The sequence below is a fragment of the Leopardus geoffroyi genome, chromosome A1 (assembly GCF_018350155.1).
Source record: "Leopardus geoffroyi isolate Oge1 chromosome A1, O.geoffroyi_Oge1_pat1.0, whole genome shotgun sequence".
Lineage (NCBI taxonomy): Eukaryota > Metazoa > Chordata > Mammalia > Carnivora > Felidae > Leopardus > Leopardus geoffroyi.
In genome coordinates, this window is record NC_059326.1 from 98,926,707 (window position 1) to 98,952,168 (window position 25,462).

Consider the following 25,462-nt stretch of genomic DNA (forward strand, 5'->3'; position numbering starts at 1 on the left):
CAGTTTGGAGCCTGGAGCCTGCTTCAGTTTCTGTGTGTGTGCCTCTCTCTCTGTCCCTCCCCTTGCTTGCACTCTGTCTCTCTCTCTCTCTTTCAAAAATAAATAAACATAAAAAATAAAAAAATAAAATAAAAAGCAGTCTCACTTCTATGCATATCTTCAAAGGAAATGAAATCACAATCTCAAAGAGATATTGGTATTCCCACCTTCATTACAGCATTGGCAATAACCAAGACATGGAAACAACTGCCCATCAGTAGATAAATGGATAAAGAAAAATTGGTATATACATACAATGGAATATTATTCATCCATTAAAAAAAAAAAGTGTCATTTTGAACAACATGGATAGACCTTTAGGGCATTATGCTAAATAAGTCAGATAGAGAAAGACTAATACTGTATGATAATCTCACTTATCTGTGGAATCTCAAAACTTTGAACTCACAATAGCGTAGATTGATGGTTACCAGGAGCTGGGAGATATGGGAAATGTGGAGATTTTGGTCAAAGGGTATAAGCTTTCAGTTATAAGATGAATAAGTTCTAGAGATCTAATGTACAGCATGGCACTAAGCAGTACCATATTGTTGTTATGGGAGTCAGACTTAAATGTTCTCACTGTGACAGTTACAATCCAAGATGGTATTCATGTGAGCATAAAGGTGTATTAACTAACATTTTGTTAACATTTTGCAATATATACATGTATGAAATCATCCCATTGTACATCTTAAATTTATTCAATATTTCATGTTAATTATATCTTAATAAAAAATGGAGAAGAAATGTTGTAGAACATATGTATCCTGGTTATATCCATTCCTTGCTTTATCCCTTTTCTGCCTTTCATCCTCTCTGAACTTTTATTCCAGACTTAGGACCAATTTAAATTTTCCCCAATGAGTTCATTTGAAAAAGCTTTGGAATGCTATATAGGTGTTACGGAGAATGTCAAGTAGGAAATGAGGGAGAAATACATATATAAATCTAAAAATTGTATGAGACATTTTACTTTCCCTAAATCTTTTCTTGCCTCTGCCATTCCCAGGCGTTCCCTCTATAGTATGTCCAGCAATTTGGCCATTCTCGACACTTTCCAGAGTACCTTTGCCATTGCCTTTGTGTGATGTAGCTCCAGCCTAGTCCCTGTCTTCCAAATTGCATAACCACACATTCCATTTCTCTTTCTTCCTTCAGGTTGATTTTGAAAATGCATTGAGTTAGGTCTTGGTGTGTGTGTGTGCGCGCGTGTGTGTGTGTGTGTGCACGCGCCTGCCTGTGCACATACTTTAATTGTATGCGCTGTAATTGAAGAATATCCATGTCCATTCTGAGAAATTTCCAGCCTTAAAAAAGAAAACCCTGAATACTATACTTACAGTTCAGTCTGTTTTTTAAATAGAAATGGAAGAAATTGAAGGGAAAAAAAAAGTGTCCTAGATGTTTGTAGAAAGCCTGTGTAATCATATCAGCTATAAAAGGGAAATTATCAGCAGATACTGTGAAATTAAAGGTTATATTTTCTTTGTAAATATATCTTGAAAGAAATTTATTTCCAGGTAGCTTGTTGGCACAAAGAATAACTACAAAAATACATGCTTAAACGTTAAGACTAATTACCAAAAGCAGCATAGCCACATATTCCCATTACATGTTTGATAGTAGGATAGAAAATTTACAGAAAACACATGCTTGACAGGCAGATACATACCATGTCCATAAACACACACCCAGACATAGACACAAGTGTACACACAGGTTTCACACCCCATCAAGGCATTTCCTTTGAACCATACTGCATTTTCTCAGTGTACTATGATTTGTTTTTCTATCATTTCCACTTATTTTTGAACAACTTCTACAATTCTTTATATTTCTCTCTCTCTCTTTTTGTGAGACAGAGACTGAACGCAAGCAGGGGAGGGGCAGAGAGACTGGGAGGCACAGAATCTGAGGTAGGCTCCAGGCTCTGAGCTGTCAGCACAGAGCCTGGAGCAGGGCTTGAACTCATGAACCATGAGATCATAACCTGAGCTGAAGTCAGACACTCAACTGACTGAGCCACCCGGGTGCCCCTCTACATTTTTCTCTTACAGTTTGGCTCATGGGATTCACTGTGCTGTCCTCCTGCTTTCATTCTTTTCCTGGGTTCGCCATGTTATCTGTTGCAATGCTATTAATCTAACAGCCACAGAGCCTTTTCACTGTGCAGCTGCATCTATTCTTAGGGGCAATCATGAGGGTGGCCTGAGCTATCACTTGCCTGTGATACTTGTCCATTTTATTTGTTACATCAAAAAATAGATTTAAATCCATGTTGCTTTTGTTTTGTGTTTAAACATTTGTTTCCTTTTATCCAAGTATGCAAGTATCTATCTTTTTTTTTTCAAAGAAAACAATGTTATAGCCAGAAGCAATGACATACATAAAACTGTAGCCATCTGTTATTCTTTTAATTAAAATATACCAAGATTAAGGCTGCCTGGGTGGCTCAGTCGGTTGAGCATCTGAATCTTGGTTTTGGCTCAGGTCATTAATCTTGCGGTTCATGGGTTTGAACCCCGCATCGGGCCCTGTGCTGACAGCTTGGAGCCTGGAACCTGCTTCAGATTCTGGGTCTCCCTCTCTCTCTGCTCCTCCCCTGCTCATACTCTCTCTCTCTCTCTCTCTCTCTCTCTCTCTCTCTCTGTCTCTCTCAAAAATAAACATTAAAAAAATATTTAAATATAGCAAGATTAAAGACACTACCAGAGATTTACAGGAGTATAAGAAGGAAGCTACTGCTGACAAGGTTACCTGCATACACATTTACATAAGCACAACAGTCTTTTCTTGCCAGATTCTAGGAAACTGTTGCAGAAGAGAACACTTTCCAGACTTTAAAAATGTAATCAAATTGAATCAGCTTTTCCAGAAGTATGGATGTTTACATTGGACTTCAGGTGACTTTTCACTGTTTCAAATTTGAGATGTGTGCCTGTGAGTGGCTTTTCTCATGTAGTGCTTTCCATTGACAATGTGTAATTGTACAGTGATCACATTCATTTTGTGAAACTTCATGTAAATGTATTGCTGGAAAGTCGTCTCTCCCAAAGCAAGCATCCATTATCTATCTTCCCAACTGCTTTTAAGCAAGGAGCTCCTGCAGAGACTTTCTGTAAACACACAAACAGAAAGTTATTGTTTAGGTGTACAAGGCGTGCCGTGCTCTCTTGACCTTATGCCACTTTGGAGGTGCCCAGTTCGACAGTGGAGCTGTACCAGCTTCCAGTTTGTCTAAAACGTTGTATTGGATTTATTTTATTATTATTTTTTAAAGTTTATTTATCTTGAGAGAAACAGAGATAGCATGAGTGTGGGAGAGGCAGAGAGAGAGAGAGAGAGAGAGAGAGAGAGAGAGAATGAATATCCCAAGCAGGCTCTGAGCGGCCAGTGGTGAGCCTTACGTGGGGCTCGAACTCATGAAACCATGAGATCATGACCTGAGCCAAAACCAAGATTCAGGTGTTTAACCGACTAAGCCACCCAGGTGCCCTGTCCAAAACATTTTAAAGGCAAAAAAGTATTATTTTTGAAGTAGTTATTAAAAACTTTGTCAATCCCTAGTGACTAGAAACATAAAGTAATGTTTGTGTTCCACCAAGGAATCTGTGATTAGGCAAGTTTCTGAACTGACATTTGATATTTTTCTTGTCACTTCCTTCTGAACCACATTATTACCTCTGAAATAGGTTATGATGAAGGAAACCCTAAATGGCTTTTTTCATAATATCCATTAATAGTTGAATTCTACTCAGGCTGAGTTTAGTTGAAATTTCTAGGATTGGTATCATTGAACATATATAATATTTGTTTGATCACTCTACCTTTTGAAGGTTTTTTTTGGTGGACATGGGTGTTGGTATATTGACATTCTTGGTATAGGAAATTTCTGATGTCATAAGAAATGTCAGTCAAACAATTTGTGGGCCAGATATTATTTCCACATGTGTCTTAGAAAAGCTGTAATCTCAAAAAAAGGGGGGCAGTGCCAGGGTTGTTCAGTTGGTTGGACATCTGACTCTTGATTTCCACTCAGGTCATGATCCCAGGGTTGGGATCAAACCCCATGTGAGATCCTGCACTGACAGCATGAGGGGCCCACTTGCCTTTCCCCTGCTTGCGGGTATGCATGCGTTCTCTCTTTAAAATAAAAGAATAAAAGAAAAGAAAAGTGAAAAAAGGAAGAAAGAAGGAAGGAAGGCAGAAAGGGAGGAAGAAGGAAAGAAAGAAGGAAAGAAGAAAATAAAAGAAAAAAAAGAAAGAAAGGAAAGCAAGCAAGCTGTAATCTCTATGACTGGGGCATTGTGCTTCCGGCACATGGACCTGTTCTGATTTCAAAGAGGATGACTATTTCTATGACTTTATGTGGGGTTCCTACAACACACTTTTTCATAGGGAATAGTGTGAAGTTTTTAGTGTGCCTTCAGCTTACTAAATACTTATCAATATTATGGTTAAAGTACAGTCACCCTGCAATTATCATAACTACTCCTTTAAAAACTATTTGTAGAATTGAAATTGCTTTTATGAGTAATACATTAATATAACATTAATATCTCATTTCAGAAATGAGATAACATTAATATCTCCTTTTAGAAATCTGTATTGAGTAAAGCCCATTTGCCATTACTGGGTTTCATTCATATACATTTTCTTTTGAAGAAATAAGTCTTTAAATTTATCCCTCCTGCATTCACAAGTATAGGAGAAAGCCCATCAAAATGAACAACCTCTAAAGATAGTAATTTAAGTAAAAATAAAGACCAAGTACCGATTTCTGCTTTCTCCTTTCTTGTGTCTGTTACTGGCTTTATATCCTGAGTTCTGTTCTGGTAATAAGTAGAGTTGATGGTTAAGAAATGTTCTTCAGTTAAAATATGACCTGTGAGTGTTACAAAAACACACGTATTTTTTTTTTCTTTCACTGAATAGATTTTGATTGAAAAATAGCATAAGAAAAACAGGCCCACCATTCATATTTGTAAGACCTGCTATAGTAATACAAATGCAGGCCCACATTTCACATATCTCATTACTTAAAAGTTAAAAGATCCAGAAACATATTGCTAAATAAAAAATGTTATACCCTTCTCCCTCAACCAAAATATTGTGTTGGCAAGGTAAAAATTATGTGTAAAGCCCTAGGTTTTTTATGGCTTCAACTTAGCTAAATGTGAGATGACTCTATTTAAATATCTCACATGTTAATGTTTCAGCCATATTAATAGTAAAATATTAACGTAAAATTTATACATTGTGATATATGATATGCATATTATAAAATATGATATGCTGTATATTTTAATGTAAAATTTATTTTTCTTGTCTTGATTGGAGATCACCATTCATTATGCATAGACCTAATTGCTTCTGTAGTACACTTTGTCTTTTCCATCGGCTGTCCTGGTATGCCTAAATCCAAAGCTCTTTTGATCAGCTGCTTCTCGAGAGAGAAACTTTGTTCCAGAATTCTTTTAAAGTTCAAGAGGGGTTAGAATGTTCCAGATTCAGGACTATAAAAATCCTTGCTTTTGAACTCTGTTCTAGAAGCTTGTCTCCAGAGGTACCCATTTCCTGTAATTGCTGAGTAATTTCAAAGTTCTTAATAGATACATAGAACAAAGTGTTCTTATGTTTTAAAGAAAGTACATTTGTATTAACTTCAAGTGATCTGCAATTTGTTTTGATTTTCCCTTTAACTCATGACTTATTTACAAGAGTCTTGATTTCCAACTGGTTAATTTTCAAATAGTTAATAGAAGCAAAGGCTAGGGGAGGGGTGAGTGTTAGGTCTCTCTTACAGATATAAGTGTAGAATCTAATCTCTCCAAACCACATGATGTGTCAGAAATTTTGTTCATCAGAGCTCCCCAATGCCCAGCAGGATCTGGTGGATTCCTAGAAGCCTCCCAGAGAGGCTCCCTGGGTGGCTCAGTCGGTTATCCATCCGACGTCGGCTCAGGTCATGATCTCACAGTTTGTGAGTTTGAGACCCACGTCAAGCTCTGTACTGATAGCTCAGAGCCTGGAGCCTGGTCTGATTCTGTGTCTCCCTCTCTTTGCCCCCCCCCCCCCCCACTCCCACTCTGTCTGTCTGTCTGTCTTTCAAAAATAAATATTAAATAAAAAATTAGAAGCCTCCCAGAGGACTAAATGCAGGAGGTAGACAAGTGCTTTAATTCTCTGTGTATGTGAGGTGTCCTGTGTCATGCACAGTCTGGGAACTTGCATGCAATCTGGTCTTGGCTTCAGAATCTGTTCTACATTTTGTGTTCCTCCAGCTGAGTGGAGTAGAAAGTCTGATACCCATACTTTGGAGAATTTGTGTCTTCACATGTGCATGTATTGTCTACAAAGTCCGCAAGAAGATTATTTTGGTTTTGTGGGACTGCACCACAGCATGGGGTGGGGGAGGGAAATCAACACAGCGGTGTGTGCTTACATTGCTATATAAAGTGTCAATACGAATACGTGGATGTCTAACTGAAGAACACATTCTAGCAGAGTTACACAATAGAACAAATGTTATTCTAAAATGAGTCTGATAGACAAAAACAAAGTAGCATGTTAGCAGGTTTACCATTGAAAATTCCTTGGGCGAGCAGTATGTAAGAGATATAAGGACTTTTAAGAACTCCAACAAAGCCTGTAATGTCTTTACCATGGGGACAGATTGGTGTTTTGGTTTCTTTTGGTCAAAAATATGTTGAAGTCATTTGGCTACTGCATGGGGACATGTTGTAAACCTGTTGTACATGTTGTACTTTCATCCGCTGAGATTAAACTGTTACGTTAAAACCAATGAGATATTCATGTCAAGATGCACATTGGGATGAAGAGTCACCTGAGAAATCTGAATCTGAAGCAGGCTCCAGGCTCCAAGCTGTCAGAACAGAGCCCAGTGTGGGGCTCGAACTCATGAGCTGTGAGATTGTGACCTGAGCTAAAGTCAAACGCTTAACCTACTGAGCCACCCAGATGCCCTGAGAATTAGCAGATTCTGCCTCCTGTCTCGTGCCTAAGCTTATGCAACTAGTGAAAAGTTGTTTTAACTATTAAAATTGATATTTTTTCTCACTCATTTCTTACCTAGAGTTCAGTTAGTACAAGTGAAATGTATGTTCAGCTTGATGTAACTTTGCTTCCCATGTTTCAAAGAAGGAGACTTAAAAATTCTATCAACTTACATGTAACAGAAGAAACACCAGTGTTGTGATATATCATTAGACGGGCTGCATATTTATGTTTTTGGAAAAAATGAAATATTTAGTTATTCCTGATATTTCAGGAAAACCTGAACCAGATTTATGGCTGTTTATTATTGTTTTCTTCTAAAAAAATCAGTATATATAAAATATATGATTTTTTATTTTTATTATAATTAACTGAATGCCATGAGATTGGCTTTAATCTCCATAATCTGTTTACCCTTTAGTTAATTTATCTAACTGGATTTGCTGTTTGACTTTGGAACCTATTCATAGAGCTTATGCTTAACATTTTAAGAAAGCAGTTAGTGCCAAACTCAAGCAAGAGGAAGTTGTGACTCAGATTACTACCAGATGTGGAGTAGCAAAAAATATCTTTTAGATATACGTGTGTGTATGCATATCTGTGATTTTAAAATTAAAAACCATAATTTAAATTCTTTTTCCAACTTCACCATGCACTATTCTCATAGTTATAATTTTCTAGAAGAGAATGAATCCTAATTGTAGAGTGCCAGTATAATCCATGCTAAGTGTGTCTTTTGTAAATGCATTTATGCGTTAAATGGATTTACTGGTATAATATCACAAGTTTAATGATAACTCATGATTGAATGTTAATGCTGGTAGTAAAAATGTAAAGTTATTCTGCCCAATGAAATCTAGAATAAAACACAACTGGCAGAGTGATCAGGACAAAATAATGTGTTTTGAAAGAAATAAGTATTTATTAACATCTATGAAGTGAAAGTATTTAAAAGTCGAGGTTGAAAGCAGCAAGCATCCTTAAGTCTCTGATTATAAAGAAAAACAAGGGATCATTATCGCTCTGAATACCAAAACCAGAAAAGCCCAAATTGCAAATCCCTGATGATTCTGAAAACATAATTCAATGGTAAATATTTTATTTTAGTTTAGTTTAGTTTATTTATGTGTAAATGAATCTGAATACCCCAATTTCCTATTTTATCTGTGGAGAAATTGTGAGCCACCAAGATGGACTTTTCTGAGGTGACAGAACCGGTTACTGACAGACCAAAGTTTAAAATCCAGGTAACTTTTTTTCTTAAATATGTTTAATGTTTATTTATTTTTGAGAGACAGAGAGAGAGAGAGAGAGAGAGAGAGAGAGAGAGAGACAAAGCACGAGCAGGGGAGGAGAGCGAGGGAGACACCGAATCAGAAGCAGGCTCCAGGCTCTGAGCTGTCAGTACAGAGCCTGACGTGGGCTCAGACTCACAAACTGTGAGACCATGACCTGAGCCCAAGTCTGATGCTTAACCAAATGAGCCACCCGGGCATCTCTCCCCAAAAGTGTTTATTTAGGGTCTCAGAAATGCCATTCATGACCACAGATTTGGCCAGCAACCCAAACTGTATTCCTCCAGGGACAAAAGTCGGGTTTTTTTTGTTTACTTTATCAACTTTTTTTTTTCACTATTTAGCAATTGTATCAGAATATACATTAGAAATAATATAATTTATTTATGTGCATATTATATATTTTTTAATTTTTTGGAGTATAGTTGACCCACAATGTTACATTAGTTTCAGGTGTACAACATACAACTTTTCTGTATGTTAGGCTCTGTTGACCATGAGTGTCACTACCAATCTGTCACCATACAATGCTGTCATAATACCACTGAATATATGCCCTATGCTTTGCCTTTTATTCCCATTACTTATTCCTTCCATAAGTGGAATCCTGTAGCTCCCACTACCCTCTACGCATGTGTCCATTCCCCCCACACCTCTCCCATCTGACAACCGTCAATTTGTTCTCTGTATTTATGGGTCTGATCCTGCTTTTTGTTTATTCATTTGTATTTTTTAGATTCCATATGTGAGTGAGATTATATGATATTTGGTTTGCTCTGTTTACACTTAGCATTAGACCATTTGGGTCTATCCATGTTGTCACAAATGGCAAGATCTTAACCTTTTTGGGGGCTGCTTAATACTGCATTGTGTATGTATGTGTGTGTGTGTGTAATGATGGATATTTGGATTTCTTCCATATCTTAGCTACTGGAATAATGTAAATATTGTAATATTGTAAACAGTGCTGCTTTAAATTGGTGTTTTTGTTTTCTTTGGGTAAATATCCAGTAGTGGAATTATTGGATCACATTAAAACCCAGGTATCTTAATTCCTGTGGTATGGTCTTTCAACTCTGTCAAGTAAAGAGCACTATAAAAGATTGGCTGAACACTCATTTAGACTTTTTTTTATGTTGGTTTATTTTTAAATTTTTTTAATGTTTATTTTGAGACAGAGACAGAGCACGAACGGGGGAGAATCTGAAGCAGGCTCCAGGCTCCAAGCTGTCAGCACAGAGCCCCATGCGGGGCTCGAACTCACGGACCGTCAGACCATGACCTGAGCCGAAGTCAGATGCTTAACCGACTGAGCCACCCAGGTGCCCCAATGTTTGTTTATTTTTGAGAGACAGAGCATGAGTGGTATAGGGGCAGAGAGAGGGGAAGACAGAATCTGAAGTAGGCTCCTGGCTCTGAGCTGTCAGTACAGAGCCCCATGTGGGGTTTGAACTCACAAACTGGGAGATCATGACCTGAGCTGACCTGGGACACTTAACTGACTGAGCCACCCAGGTGCCCCCTTAATACTTAGAAATGGTATTCGAGACCACATGTTGGAGTCAACTCCACAGATATTTTAGCTGTCTCATCCATTTTGGGCTCCTTTCATTCCTTTTTACTCTTTTTAACACTTTGCTGGATTTGTCCGAATAAGTGAGTCCATAATGCTTATTCTGGCATTCTAGCTTATTCTACCATTACTTGCATCTTAATGCTTTCTTTACATTTTACAACTTCTTTCCCAAGCATATAACTTCTTCTATCAATATCTCTAATTACAACTGATTTTGTTTTGATTTGTTTTGTTTTTATTTCTGTCTTCAGGTATGTTCTTTATCCTGCCTAGAATTCACCCTAACCAAGATTTCCTTGTGCATATTGTCTGGCATTTGGTTCTATATTGATTGTACTATGTTGATATTATGGTGTTTCAATCCTTGTGCTCTTTTATAACTTCCACAAAGTTGTGAGCTCCTCGAATGACACAACAACAGGCAGGCAGTAAAGAATGGGCCCTCAACCAATGTGGTGCAGTTGATTTACTGAAAATTAGATCGTAACTCTCTGTATGAAATGTAAAAACTATGGTAGGGTAGAAGTGTAGGATGTGAGAACATATGCTTTTCTGCATATGACAGAACCTCTTTTCTAAAGGAACCCTCAGGTTCTCATAAATACCTGTTTCCAGATCTCAGGGATCAGGTGGCAGTAGTTTCCAGTCAACTTCAAATAGATTTCAGGTTTCCGGTCAGCACATGTCTTCTACAAATCGCCAGCACTTTTTCTCTATAAAGAGATGCATCATATAATTTTGGGCATTTGGTAGCAGATGTAGCTGCAGTTTAATACTCAGCAAGTGTTAAAAACTGACCTTGAGCCTTGGAGAGGATATTATTAAAAGATGGAGCATGCCCCTTTTCTCTGTACCAACTCTGGAGCTAGTGCCTTAATGTTTCCCTAGGTTGTCGTGGACTTAATATCTGCTGTGAAAGATGGTGCGTTGGAAGTGCAGCCTGGCATCTTCTGATCCATCTCAAGAGGCCTTGCAGACTGCCATCAAGTAGCCGTCCAAGCCCTAGTCTTGAACTTAAATGTACACCAGCCCCCAAAGTCTGAGATGAAATGTAACCAAGCAGTTCATGAAGAATGCTCTCAATTGTTCTTTTGACACGTGAGCTCTTCCCCCATATTTTTTGCTTTGTTTCTTATTCTCAAATATTATTGGCAGGAAGACATGATAGATTTGTCCTAGTCAAGTTTATTTAAAATACAGAAAACAAATTTTGAATTTTATAATTTTTGGATACCTCTGGTACGATTTTCTAAGTCGAGAACAACTAACATGAAATTTGCTCAGCATTTTGGTTATAATTTCCTAGACATGATATATCATCCTTGGAGGAGATGCTTGAGAAGATAGGAAAATAGTCTGGAATGGAAAATTAACCTGGAAGCACATTTTTTCTCTCATGCCTATGTCACATAAACTGGAGTGTTACTATTTCATTTACATTTTTTGTATTCATTGAGATCCCTAAAGTTTCACATGGAAGAGAAAGTATTTGCCAAAGGTGTAGATGAAAATAAAGTTATTTCCCAATCCCTTTTGCAGGAAAACATCCATACTGGAAAACTAGACCTTACCAATATTTTTATTGTTTTGATGACAAGCAAGAAAATAATAAATGTTTTTAATGTTTATTTATTTTTGAGAGAGAGAGAGAGAGAGAGAGAGAGAGAGAGAGAGAGACAGAGAGAGACAGAGCACAAGCAGGGGAGGAGCAGAGAGAAAGGGAGACACAGAATCCAAGACAGGCTCCAGGATCTGAGCTGTCAGCACAGAGTCCGACGCGGGGCTCGAACTCACAAACCATGAGATCATGATCTGAGCTGAAGCCAGACGCTCAACCAACCGAGCCACCCAGGCACCCCGAGAAAATAATATCTTAGAAATAAGTTCACATATGGGTCTGGGAAGCATGGGTGTCTCAGTCGGTTAAGCGTCCCATTTGGCTCAGGTCATGATCTCGCAGTTTGTGAGTTCAAGCCCTGCATCAGGCTCTGTGCTGTTAGCTTGGAGCCTGGAGTCTGCTACAGATTCTGTGTCTCTGTTTTGCTTCTTCCCTGCTTGTTCTCTTTCTGTTTCTCTCAAAAATAAACATTAAAAAACAAAATTTAAAAAAAAGTTCCAATGTGGGTCTAAATGTTAAATTTATTTTAATTAACTGCTAAATCCTGCATATTAAAATTTACTTTATATCAAGAGCCTCTTATTACCTATTCACATTAAAAGTGAATTCGTTTGTTCAAGTATGACATCATTCAGAAAACAACACAAATCATACATATATGGCTCAAATGGATTTCATAAAGGGAGGGATCCCACATGACCATTACCCAGATGGAAAAAGAGAACATTAACAGCACGCTAGAAAATCTCTGGTACCTTTTCCACTTAACACCTCTCCATCCTCCTCAGATTAACCATTACCCTGCTTTTAAATACCGTATATTAGTTTTGACTGTTTTTGAACTAAATGTGATCATGCATTATATACTCTTTAATGTCTTTTTTTTTTTTTTTTACATAGAATTTTACAAAATTCAGCTGTGTGATTCTTCTGACAGTGGTTTGTTCATTTCATTGGCTGTATAGTAACTCATTGGATAAATTGTGTCACACAGTCTATTTCTTTCACTGTTGATGGATATTTGGATTGTTTCCAGTTTTCAGCTCTTACAAATAATGCTGTTATATAGCTTCTTGTGCATGTCGTTTGACGTGAGGACTCATGCATTTCTGTGGGCTTTATGACTCTGAGTGTAATTACCAGTTCATATAATATTTTGTTTTCAGCATTAGCAGGGACTGCCAAGTAACTGGAAATCTTTAGACTTTAATGAATAAAATTCTCTTATATTTGGGTTTAAGCCTATCATCTTACAGTTCCCCCCTGTATGCCTTAATGCTCTGTGTTCTTTTTCTCTTTCTTAACTTTGTCAGTACAGGGTTTGAGTTGTTGGTGTTCATCATTGCCCTTTATTAGCTTTTTAAGTAAATGTTCTTCTCATCTGTTGTGATTACCCAGCAGTTTATAATATGAATTCTTGGTTTAATAAATCTGACATAACTTTGTACTTTTACCACTTGTGCAATATACCTTTCTGTGTCCTTTTAACACACTATCTTTTGCAGTTGTTGACATGTACTATTGTAATTCTGCATTTTAAACTCCCCAAACCAGTATCCCCATTATCATCATTCATTCATTAATTCATTCATTCAGAGAGACAGAGAGCTCACATGCATGTGGGGGAGGTGCAGAGCAAGAGAGACAGAGAATCTTAAGCAGGCTTCTCACCAGCATGATGCCCCGCACGGGGCTCTATCTCACAACTATGAGATCGTAACCTGAGCCAAAATCAAGTCAGATGCTTAACCATTTGAGTCACCCAGGCGCCCCCATTATTTTAGATAAGGATATGCTTTTTTTTTCTTTTTTTTTAAATTTTTTTATTTTTTACAATTTACATCCACATTAGTTAGTATATAGTGCAACAATGATTTCAGGAGTAGATTCCTTAGTGCCCCTTACCCATTTAGCCCATCCCCCCTCCCACCTCCCCTCCTGTAACCCTCGGTTTGTTCTCCATATTTATGAGACTCTTCTGTTTTGTCCCCCTCCCTGTTTTTATATTATTTTTGTTTCCCTTCCCTTATGTTCATCTGTTTTGTTTCTTAAAGTCCTCATATGAGTGAAGTCATAGGATTTTTGTCTTTCTCTGACTGATTAATTTCACTTAGCATAATACCCTCCAGTTCCATCCACATAGTTGCAAATGGCAAGATTTCATTCTTTTTGATTGCCGAGTAATACTCCATTGTATTTATATACCACATCTTCTTTATCCATTCATCCATCGATGGACATTTGGGCTCTTTCCATACTTGGCTATCGTTGATAGTGCTGCTATAAAAATGGGGGTGCACGTGTCCCTTTGAAACAGCACACCTGTATCCCATGAATAAATGCCTAGCAGTGCAATTGCTGGGTCGTAGGGTAGTTCTATTTTTAGCTTTTTGAGGAACCACCTTATTTTTTTCCAGAGTGGCTGCACCAGCTTGCATTCCCAAGGATATGCTTTTTTTTTTTTTTTTCAACGTTTATTTATTTTTGGGACAGAGAGAGACAGAGCATGAACGGGGGAGGGGCAGAGAGAGAGGGAGACACAGAATCGGAAACAGGCTCCAGGCTCTGAGCCATCAGCCCAGAGTCCAACGCGGGGCTCGAACTCACGGACCGCGAGATCGTGACCTGGCTGAAGTCGGACGCTTAACTGAGTGCGCCACCTAGGCGCCCCAAGGATATGCTTTCTAATTCATGTTTATTACTTCCTGCAGTTTTTTAAATTTTATCTGAAATTCTTTTCTTGCTGCCTATAAATTTTCCTTTAATTATTTTTTTAGTATTGCTCTGTTAGTCACATATTCTATTTTTTTTTTTTTTTTTACCTACAAACATCTTTGTTTCACTAATTTTGAGGAATACTACAGGATTCTAGGTTGACATTTATTTTCCCTTAACGTTTTAAAAGCATGCTTTAACTGTCTTCTGGTTTCCATTTCTGTTGAAAAAGAACTATCAGTCTTATTGTTGCTTCTTTGTCAGTAGAAGTTTTTTCTGGCTGTTTTTAAGATTCTCTCTTGATATTTGGTTTTTAAAGGTTTTACTGTGTTGTGCCTGGGTGTGGTTTTCTTTACATTTATCCTCCTTTGTTTCTAGGGAGATTTATGTATGTGCCTTCCATTTTTTAATCATTAAAAAAATGTTAATCATTATCTCCAAATATTTCTTCCTCTCTCCCCAGATCTCCAATTAAACATTTTTATTATCAGGATGCCTGGGTGGCTTAGTCAATTGAGTGTCTGGTTCTTGATTTTTGCACAGGTCATGATCTCATAGTTCATGGGTTTGAGCCCTGTGTCGGGCTCTGTGCTGGGGTGTGGAGACTGCTTGGGATTCTCTCTTTCTCACCCTCCCTCTCTGTCTGCCCCTCCTCAGCATTCTCCCGCTCTCTCTCTCTCTCTCTCTCTCTCTCTAATTAATTAAAAACATTTTTATCCCACATTTCTAGCTACATTATATACTTTCCCTCATTTATAGCTGTCTATGTATAAATCTGAATAATTTTTAAAATGCTTATTTATTTTTAAGAGAGAGAGAAAGAGAGCAAGCGAGCGCACAGAGGAGGGACAGACAGAGAGGGAAAGAGAATTCCAAGCAGGAATTCAGTACGAGCCCAGGATGGAGCTCAAACTCACAAACTGTGAGATTGTGACCTGAGATACTTAACTGACTGAGCCACTGAATTCAGTGTGCCCCTGAATATTTTTTATTTACTTATATTGCCTGTCATTTCCTCTTTTCTACTTTGTCTTAGCTCCTATTGAACAAGTGTTAATTTTAGGTATAATATATTTTAGTTTTTTTCTTTTATTTCCATGTAATGTTTTAAAATAGACTCAGTTCTCTGGTTAAATTTCAACTTTTCATCTTTTAAGAATATATTGGTCACAGTTATTTTGACATCTGTGTAAGATACTAACAACCGGGTCACCTTCAAATCTTTTTCTGTTCTTTTTCCCCCTTTGGTTTTCAGCCATTTGTTTTTTTAACGTGATATAACTGGTAATCTTCAATTGGATACCAGACATTTTTTATGATACTTTAAGAGACCATTATAAACACAAGAAAATGTTATCTCTTACCAGAAAGGAATTGTAATTGCTTTCTGACTTGTAGCTAAAGTAGGGGCAAATTACTTTGATTCAGTTCGGTATTACATTTATGCAAAGGTAGGTTTGAGTGTTTTGTTAGGTTAGATCCATATTCAGGTCTCTTCTTATTCCTAAAGTGCAGCTTCCAAAGTCCTATGTAGAAGTCTGGGATGTATGCCAAAGTCCCTCTCTGTTGGCAGGCTCTAATTTCTAATTTCTGTTAAACCTGCTCTGTGAAACTTCCCAAAGTTCTGTTCTTAGTATTCTGCTTACCTTCCGAGCCTTTTGGCCACAAAGCTGCTTATAAATCAGTAAATGCCTCAGCAACACAATATATTGTATTTACTTTAATGCACTTTCTTTCTCTCTGGAGTTATTGCCCTGGAGATCCTGGTTGATTAGTAACCTTGAGGTTTTAACTTTGGGTTATCCAACCCTCCAAGGCTGATGAAAGTTTACCTCACATTCTTATCCTTCTAGCTTATGTTTCCTGCTTGGTTTTCTGGCCTCTATGCCTTATGTAGTTTAGGATTTTGCAACATGCCTTCAGGGAAGAGTGTAGTTCACTTCTATGCCAGGCTCACTTCAGTGAGCTTTTATTCTTTCCCTGAATTCTGACCTCTGAAATCCTAGTTTCCTTGGTAGCTGTTTTCTAGTTGTTTTTCTTGGGAAGTATATTTGCTAAAGGCATTCCACTATTATCAGAAACAGTTAAATTCAACTAACTACTTGAAAATATTAACTAATTACGATAATAATATCAATCTGCCTGCAAATACATATCAAATAGATAACATTTATATCTGTAATGGTTCTGCTTTCAAAAGTAGTCTATTTAAAAGTAACATTGTTATGCAACATTCAGTCAGGTTACCAGTGTTCAAAAAGGACTTCTAGAACAGAGAGAAATTTCTCTCCTCTGATGAATTACACAGAAATTCTTATTTTGTTGTGGAATAACCCAATCTTAATGTGCATTGTTAAGATGTAAATAATATAGGGCACCTGGGTGGCTTGGTCGCTTAAGGGGCTGACTTTGGCTCAGGTCATAATCTAGCAGTCCGTGAGTTCAAGCCCCGCATCAGGCTCTGTGCTGACAGCTTGGAGCCTGGAGCCTGTTTCAGATACTGTGTCTCCTTCTCTCTGACCCTCCCCCATTCATGCTCTGTCTCTCTCGGGTCTCAAAAATAAATAAACGTTAAAAAAAATTTTTTTTTAATGTAAATAATATAGTCTTTTTATTTATTTCATTATTTTTTTTAATGTTTGTTTATTTTAGAGACGGGGAGAGAGAGAGAGAAAGAGAGAGAGAGAGTGCGCCTGAATGGGGAAGGGTCAAAGAGAGAGGGAAACAGAATCCACAGCAGGCTCTAGGCTTCTAGTTGTCAGCACAGAGCCCGATATGGGGCTCGAACCCACAAACCACAAGATCATGACCTGAGTCTAAGTCAGACACTTAACCAGCTGAGCCACCCAGGCGCCCCAGACTTTTTTCTTTTAAATTCAATCACACACAAAAAAATTTATGGTAAAAGTATGTTTCATTTTGTAAGAAATTGCCAAAATATTTTTCTAAATTGTCCATATGCTCTACCTTTTATCCTTAGAACTTATTTATCTTGTAACTGGAAGTTTGTACCATTTGATCAAAATCTTCACATTTCCTCTGTTTCCCAAGCTCTAGTAACCATGAGTTTACCCTCCCTGAGTTTGATGTTAAAAAAAATAATAATAACGTTTATTTTTGAGAGAGAGAGAGAAAGAGAGCGAACACGTGACAGGGACGGGCATAGAGAGAGGGAGACACAGAATCCAAAGCAGGCTCCAGGCTCCAAGCTCCGAGCTGTCAGCACAGAGCCCGACGCGGGGCTCAAACTCATCAACCACGAGATCATGACCTGAGCCGAAATCAGACTCTCAACCGACTGAGCCACCCAGGTGCCCCAAGTTTGATATTTTTTAGATTCTACACATAAGTGAGATCACCCAGTATTTATTTTTATTTGACTTATTTTATCTGACTTATAATGTTCTAACAGTCCATCCATGTTGTTATAAATGGGAAGATTTCCTTCTTTTTTAATGACTGAATATTAGAATACACACACACGCACATGCACACACACACACACCACTTTCTTTATCTGTTCATCCACTGATGGACATTTAGGTTGTTTACATGCCCTGGCAATTGTTAATAATGCTGCAATAAGCATGGGATTACGTGGGAGTGCACTCTCTCTTTAAGATAGTGCTTTTCCTTCCTTTGGATATATACCCCAAGGTGGGGTTGCTGGATATTATGGTAATTCTGCTTTTAATTTTTTGAGAAACTTCCATGTTGTTTTCCATAGTGACTGTACCAGTTTACATTCCCATCAACAATATATAGGGGTTTCTTTTCTCCACATTCTTGCCAACATTTCTTATCTGTTGCACTTTTGTGAAGAGCCATTCTTGGGGCTCCTAGGTGGCTCAGTGGGTTAAGTGTCCAACTTAGGCACAGGTCATGATTTCTTGACTTGTGAGCTCAGGCCCCATTTAGGGCTCTGTGCTGACAGCTCAGAGCCTGGAGCCTGCTTCAGGTTCTGTGTTTCCCCCTGTCTCTGACCTTCCCCTGCTCACACGCGCTCTCTCTCTCTCTCTCTCTCTCTCTCTCTCAGAAACAAATAAACATTTAAAAAAATAGCATTCTTGTTGTTGTATTTGCAATTGCAAGATTAGTGATGTCGCGCATCTTTGCGTGTATTTGTTGACCATTGGATATCTTCTTTGAAAAATGTCTGTTCAAGTTATCTGCTCATTTTTATTGAGATTATTTGTTTTATTTTTTTTACTATTGATTTTTATAAGTTCTTTGTATATTTTAGATATGAAGCTTCTATCATATATATGATTTGCACATGTTTTCTCCCGTTCCTTAAGTTGTTTTTTATGTGGTCCTCCTTATTTATTTTTGTTTTTGTTTCTTGTGTTTTTGATGTCATATCCAAAAACTCATTGTTAATACTAATTCAAGGAGCTTTCCCCCTATGTTTTCTTCTAAGAGTTTCACAGTTTCAAGTTTGTTTAAGATTTTAATTCATTTTGAGGGTTTTCTGTTGTTTCTGTTGTGGTAAAAGATAGGGTTCCAGTTTTAGTCTTTTGCATGTGATTGTCCATTTTTCCCAAAATCGCTGTTGTCAAATATAAGTTGACTCTATAAATGAAGGCTTATTTCTGGGTTCTTGATTCTGTTGGCCTTTGTGTCCATTTTTATGCTAGTATCATACTTGTTTTATCACCATAGATTATAATGTATTTTGAAATCAGGAAGTGTGTGGTGCTTCTAGCTTTGTATTCCCTTCTCAAGATTGCTTTGGCTACTTGGAAGGCTTTTGTGGTTGTATGAATTTAAGGATATGTATCTATGTCTGCAAAAGTGGCATTAGAATTTTGATAGGGTTTTCATTGAATCAGTACATGGATTTAGGGAGTATAGATTAGAAACAATATCAACTCGTCTGATCCATCAACACAGATTGTTTTTCTGTTTATTTGTGTCTTCTTCAATTTATTTTTCATTAACGTCTTCTAGTTTTTGGAGTGCAGTTCTTTTTCTTAGCTAAATTTATGGTATTTTATGTTTCTGATGTGACTTTAAATTTTTTTTTTTTTTCAACGTTTATTTATTTTTGGGACAGAGAGAGACAAAGCATGAACGGGGAAGGGGCAGAGAGAGAGGGAGACACAGAATCGGAAACAGGCTCCAGGCTCTGAGCCATCAGCCCAGAGCCCGACGCGGGGCTCGAACTCACGGGCCGCGAGATCGTGACCTGGCTGAAGTCGGACGCTTAACCGACTATGCCACCCAGGTGCCCCTGATGTGACTTTAAATGGGATTGTTTTCTGTATTTTTTTGGTGGGAGGGATCGTTCAATGTTAGTGTATAGAAATACAAGTGATTTTTCTTTGTTTTCTTTTGTGTCCTAAAACTCCTGAATTCATTTATTCTAACAGGATTTAGGTGGATTCCTAGGATTTTGTAGGATTTTAATCATTTAGGACATAATTATATCAGGAGTTTCTATGAAAAGAGAAGCTTCCATTTGTCTGGGTCTATTCCACCTCTACAACTTCAGTACAGGTGATCTCACAGTTGGGACCACTTTGTTTCCAGAGCACACTTGCACTTGGCCTGTTGCATCAGGAGATCAAAACCCATTTTTGTCACTTTGGGTGTATATAGCACCTATTTGCCAAGAGTTTCTGAGTTAGATAACATGATTTTGCTTAGAGTGGGGAAAAAGCACATCGGTGAGTAAAAAGGAGAGACCGTTTAATCTCTTGGAACTTTAACAATGTAGCCTATTGGCTTGGCCCTTGGGAATTTAGAGGTCTTGTTTGTTTCATTAAATTTCACCATTGTTTGAATTCTAAGTGAAGCCTATACTTGGCAGAGTATGAGTAACTCATGCGCTGCTCTGTTTTGGATATAGAATGACTAGAAACCAAGTGGTGAAAATGTTCTTTGTAGCCCCTTAAAACTTCCAGCTTCCATAGTGTGTTCTCCTACATATGCTTTTCCTGAGTGTTTTCCGTTTTGTAAAGTATCAAGCTCTGATTTATGGATACCCACAGATTAAAAACATTTTTCAACTAGAGTCGAGCAGTTTTAAAAATTGCTGACTGATTGTGTCAAATTTGTTTTCTTAAAAAAAATTTTTTTTTTCAACGTTTATTTATTTTTGGGACAGAGAGAGACAGAGCATGAACGGGGGAGGGGCAGAGAGAGAGGGAGACACAGAATCGGAAACAGGCTCCAGGCTCTGAGCCATCAGCCCAGAGCCCGACGCGGGGCTCGAACTCGTGGACCACGAGATCGTGACCTGGCTGAAGTCGGACGCTTAACCGACTGCGCCACCCAGGCGCCCCATCAAATTTGTTTTCCACATTACCAGTGTATACATTTTAAGGAGGCAGTGCTCATCAGTTATAATAACAAGAGCAAGTGTAAATACTGTAATGCATCAGTTGAGGGCTGTGGATTACTAGGATTGAGTTAGCTGCATGTGGTTCCATGTAATGCTTCTCATATTTTCATAGTGGTAGGATTATGTTTGGGACAGTTTCTTTCACATGAGATGGGGGAGGAGAAACTTCATTTATGTTAATACAATATATATATATATATATATATTTTTTGGTCACTAGTTAATAAAATCATCTTTTCACTGTCTTTTATAAAAAACAAATGTTGACCAATTCCTGCCTTGCTCTGAGATTCTACACAGATTTCTTTAATACATCTTGTCATTCGAATCTAGTTCTTCATGTAGGGGCCAAAGGCACTAGTAACACAGAACCTGAGGTGAGGAAATTTAGTAGGAGAGTGAATAGAAGATTGCCTGATTTTTTGTAAAGTAAATTTAAAAAGATATTTAGAAAGCAGCCGGGATATTCCAGTCCCTGCACTAGAAATTATATATAAAAGAGTGCCTATGACCTCTAGGTGTTCACAGTCTAGCAAGGGCAGATAAGAAAAAACATACCTGAGATTATAAAAATATGCCACTAGTGCTGTAGAAGCAGAGAGAGCCAAGAGTGTTGCTTCATGGGAGATATAAGTAAACCTTCTCAGAGAAGATGATATCTGGGTTGATACTTAATGTGTTGTAGGAGTTCCGCTAGCTGTCAATGGTGGTGGAAAGGTCTGGTGATTCTCAAAAGAGGAAATACAGTTTTCTTTTGGGGGATCTCTTTTACCTAGATCAAGGCTTTAACCTGGACAGAACTTGGGGATAAGGCAGAACATTTGGTGGGAGAATGAAGGCATAGTAGAAGACCAAAGGTGGGATGAGAATCATAGAGTCATTAAGACAATCTGTTTCTTGGGGCGCCTGGGTGGGTCGGTTGGTTGAGCGTTGGACTTTGGCTAAGGTCATGATCTCAGGGCTCATGAATTGGAGCCCCACGTCGGGCTCTGTGTTGACAGCTCAGAGCCTGGAGCCTGCTTAGAGTTCTGTGTCTCCCTTTCTCTCTGCCCCTCCCCTGCTTACACTCTGTCTCTGTCTCTCAAAAATAAATAACATTAAAAAGAAAAAAAAAAGAGTCTGTTTCAGAAAACAAACAGTATAGTGTCTAAAGAGAGTCCAAGGGTGCTGCTAAACAGGAGGATTTTTTTTTTTTTTTTTTTTTTTTTTTTTTTATGTCTATGGGCTGTAGAAGTATGTGTGGAAGCAAAGTATTTCTGAGATTTGAACTTATTTTTGGGCGGGGGGGAATACAAGTGGCTTTGGATAATTTCATGCAGAGCACAGGTGAAATTAAAAATTTGGCAAGCCTTGGAGTGCCTGGGTGTCTTAAGCATCTGACTCTTGATTTCAGCTCAGGTCATGATCTCCCTTGTTGTGGGTTCAGGCCCTGCATTGGGCTTAGAGCAAGAAGCCTGCTTGGGATTCTCTTTCTCTCTGTCTCTCTCTCTGCACCCCTCCCCTGCTTGCATGCATGTGTATGTACATACCATCCTGCTCTCTCAAAATAAATATTAAAAAAAAGAAAATTTGGCAAGACTAAAACCTAAGAATCATATATATGTCATGCTAAATACCTAGGATTGTATCTCCTGTTTAATGGAAAGCTGTTGGGCAGATCTCCTTTTTTGGAGAAACCACTCTGTTTTACTGTGGAAGGTGATTTGAAGAAGGGTAAGATCAGAAGCAGGTGGCCTGGTAGGAGGGAGCTACCTTAAAGAAATGATGAGACACATTCTGGTAAAAGGGCTGCAAAAGAGTTAGGTAGATTCAGGAAGTATATCAAAAATAAAGAAATGAAAACACATAGAGACTGTAGTTGATCCTTGAACAACTTGGGTGTTAGGGGCACTGACGCCCTGCAGAGTCAAAAATCCTCATGTAACTTGACTCCCCCAAAACTTTATTGCAGGAAGCCTTACTGATAACACAGTATTTTGACACATATTAACACATGTTTTGAATGCGATGTGTATTATATACTATATCTTACAATAAAGCTAGGGAAAATAAAATGTTATTTAAAAATTCACAAGGAAGAGAAAATACATTTACAGTAACTGTACTGTAAAAAAAAAAAAAATCCACGTATAAGCAAACCTGTGCAGTTCAAACCTGTGTAGTTCAAGAGTCGTGTAATAGGTTAGAAATCTGGGTGTGTATAAACACATTTGTTCCTAAGGAAATGATCTCCTTTTGTTGTGTAATTAGTGTGAGAGACATCAGGCTCACTAAGAATTTAACAATACTGTATTGTATATTTGGAAGTTGCAAAGAGAGTAGATCTTAAAAGTTCCTATAATGAGAAAAAAAATTGTAACTGTATGGTGATGGATGTTAACTAGATGTATTGTGATTATTTTACAGTATGTATGATTATCAAATCATTCTTTTGTATACTTGAAACTAATATGATTTATATCAATTATATATTAATTTAAAGACAGAATTTGGATTTCAAATGGTAAGAATTTATTCTAAGGCATGAGGACTGATTATAGAAATTCTCTAATAAATCCTTAAATCAGAGGACACAACTCCTATTAAGTTTTAGTTTTTAGTGGAGACAGCTTAATGTTTGTTGTCCACTAACCAGCCCTTGCTGGTTTTGCCTTTGTTTTGACAGATTTGGTTGAATAAAGGTTTTGATATTTGGAAGGACAGTGTCACAGAAAGTTGGGATGGATACTGCTTTTGTAGGGTGACCAGCTACGTAAAACTCAATGCCTAAAAAACAAATAATCCAGTTAAAAAATGGGAAGAAGACATTGACATTTTTCCAAAGAAGACATACAATAACTAACAGAAAATGCTCAACATCACTCATCATCAGGGAAATACAAATCAAAACTACAGTGAGATACCACCTTACACCAGTCAGAATGGCTAAAATGAACAACACAGGAAACAACAGGTGTTGGTGAGGATGAAGAAAAAGGGGAACTCTCTTAAACTCTTGGTGGGAATGCAAAATGGTGTAGCCACTCTGGAAAACAGAATGGAAGTTCCTGAAAGTTAAAAATGGAACTAACCTACAATCCAGCAATTGTACTACTTAGGTATTTATCCAAATACTGATTTGAAGGGATATATGCACCCTAGTGTTTATAGCAGCATTATCAACATGAGCCAAATTATGGAAAGAGCCCAGATGCCCCTCGACTGATGAATGAATAAGGAAGATGTGGTGTATGTGTGGGTGGGTGGGGGGGAGGGGATGGTGGAATGTTACTCAGCCATTAAAAAGAATGAAATCTTGGGGCGCCTGGGTGGCGCAGCCGGTTAAGCGTCCGACTTCAACCAGGTCACGATCTCGCGGTCCGTGAGTTCGAGCCCCGCGTCAGGCTCTGGGCTGATGGCTCAGAGCCTGGAGCCTGTTTCCGATTCTGTGTCTCCCTCTCTCTCTGCCCCTCCCCCGTTCATGCTCTGTCTCTCTCTGTCCCAAAAATAAATAAATGTTGAAAAAAAAATTAAAAAAAAAAAAAAAGAATGAAATCTTGCCATTTGCAATGACATGGATGAAGCTAGAGTGTATTATGCTAAGCGAAGTAAGTCAGCCAGAGAAAGACAAATATACCATATGATTTCACCCATATGTGAAATTTAAGAAACAGATGATCCTGGGGCAGGGGGAAGAGAGGCAAACCAAAAAACAGACTCTTAACTGTAGCGAACAAACTGAGGGTTGCCGGAGGGAAGGTGGGTGGGGAGATAGGTTAACTGGGTGATGGGTATTAAGGAGGGCACTTGTGATGAGCACTTACATTGCATGTAAGTGATGAATCAGTAAATTCTGCACTTGAAACTAATGTTACTCTCTGTGTTAACAAACGGGAATTTAAATAAAAATGAAAAGAAAATGATAAAAAGTTGAAAACAAAGCAACACAAAATAAAGCAATCTGCTTTCTCTCTGTAATTAGTACTTCTTCTGTCATGCACTATTCGCTTTTCCTGTTATGATTGTGTAAAATGGGCCCCACTTTTTTTGTTGAGCATCATGACAACAAATGAGATGTCACCCAGATGCTCTGCATCAAAGAAGAGTAGCAGAGCAGTGAATGAACTTTGGGGAATCAGGTGTCATGCCTGGAGGGGAAGAGACTGTTTTCCAGCCCATCTCTCTGAGAGTGTGTGCAGTACAGCCACAGAGTTCCAGTAGGCCTGAGGGAATTGCAAATAATCCCAGAAGTGAAGCTGCTTCAGAAGAGTGGGAGCAAGTTTGGCAATGTCATTTAAATGATACTTATTTCTAAGTGCATGGCAGGGGCACCTCGGTGGCCCAGTCAGTGTCCAACTTAGACTCAGGTCATGATCTCATGGTTCCTGAGTTCGAGCCCTGCTCCAGGCTCTATGCTGACAGGTCAGAGCCTGGAGCCTGCTTAGGATTCTGTGTCTCCCTCTCTCTTTGTCCCTCCCCCACTTGTGTGCTCTCTCTCTCTCTCTCTTAAAAGTCAATAAACATTAAAAACATTTTAGTGATGGCAAGTTTGTTCAAGCTTATGGAGAACCATAGTGCAAGCTGGGTTCAAAATGAAGTGACAGCTTTCTACATCAATACGTAGCTTGTACAAGTGAATGGAGCTCTTTCTGTTCAGCTTGTGCATAAGCCTGTTTGTTCTAAGTGCGGGGATGAAGCAGTTGTGTTAGCACAGCATTTCAAAAAATAATTGGATTCAAAACCAGAGAGATAGGGATTTAAATCCAAAGTGATTATTTGCTGAAAGTAGGATGCTGAGGAATTTACCTTATGGGGATTATGGTATAAGGCTCATGGGACTGCCATAATGATCATAGGAAATATATACAAAGCTT

The 25,462-nt window shown here is 38.2% G+C and overlaps 1 long non-coding RNA gene across 1 annotated transcript in view; it reads left to right on the forward strand.

Annotated features, from left to right (window-relative positions):
• LOC123602303 overlaps positions 1 to 25,462 on the forward strand; it is a 105,880-nt gene that overhangs the window by 53,398 nt on the left and 27,020 nt on the right. The gene's annotated exons all lie outside the window — the stretch shown is intronic.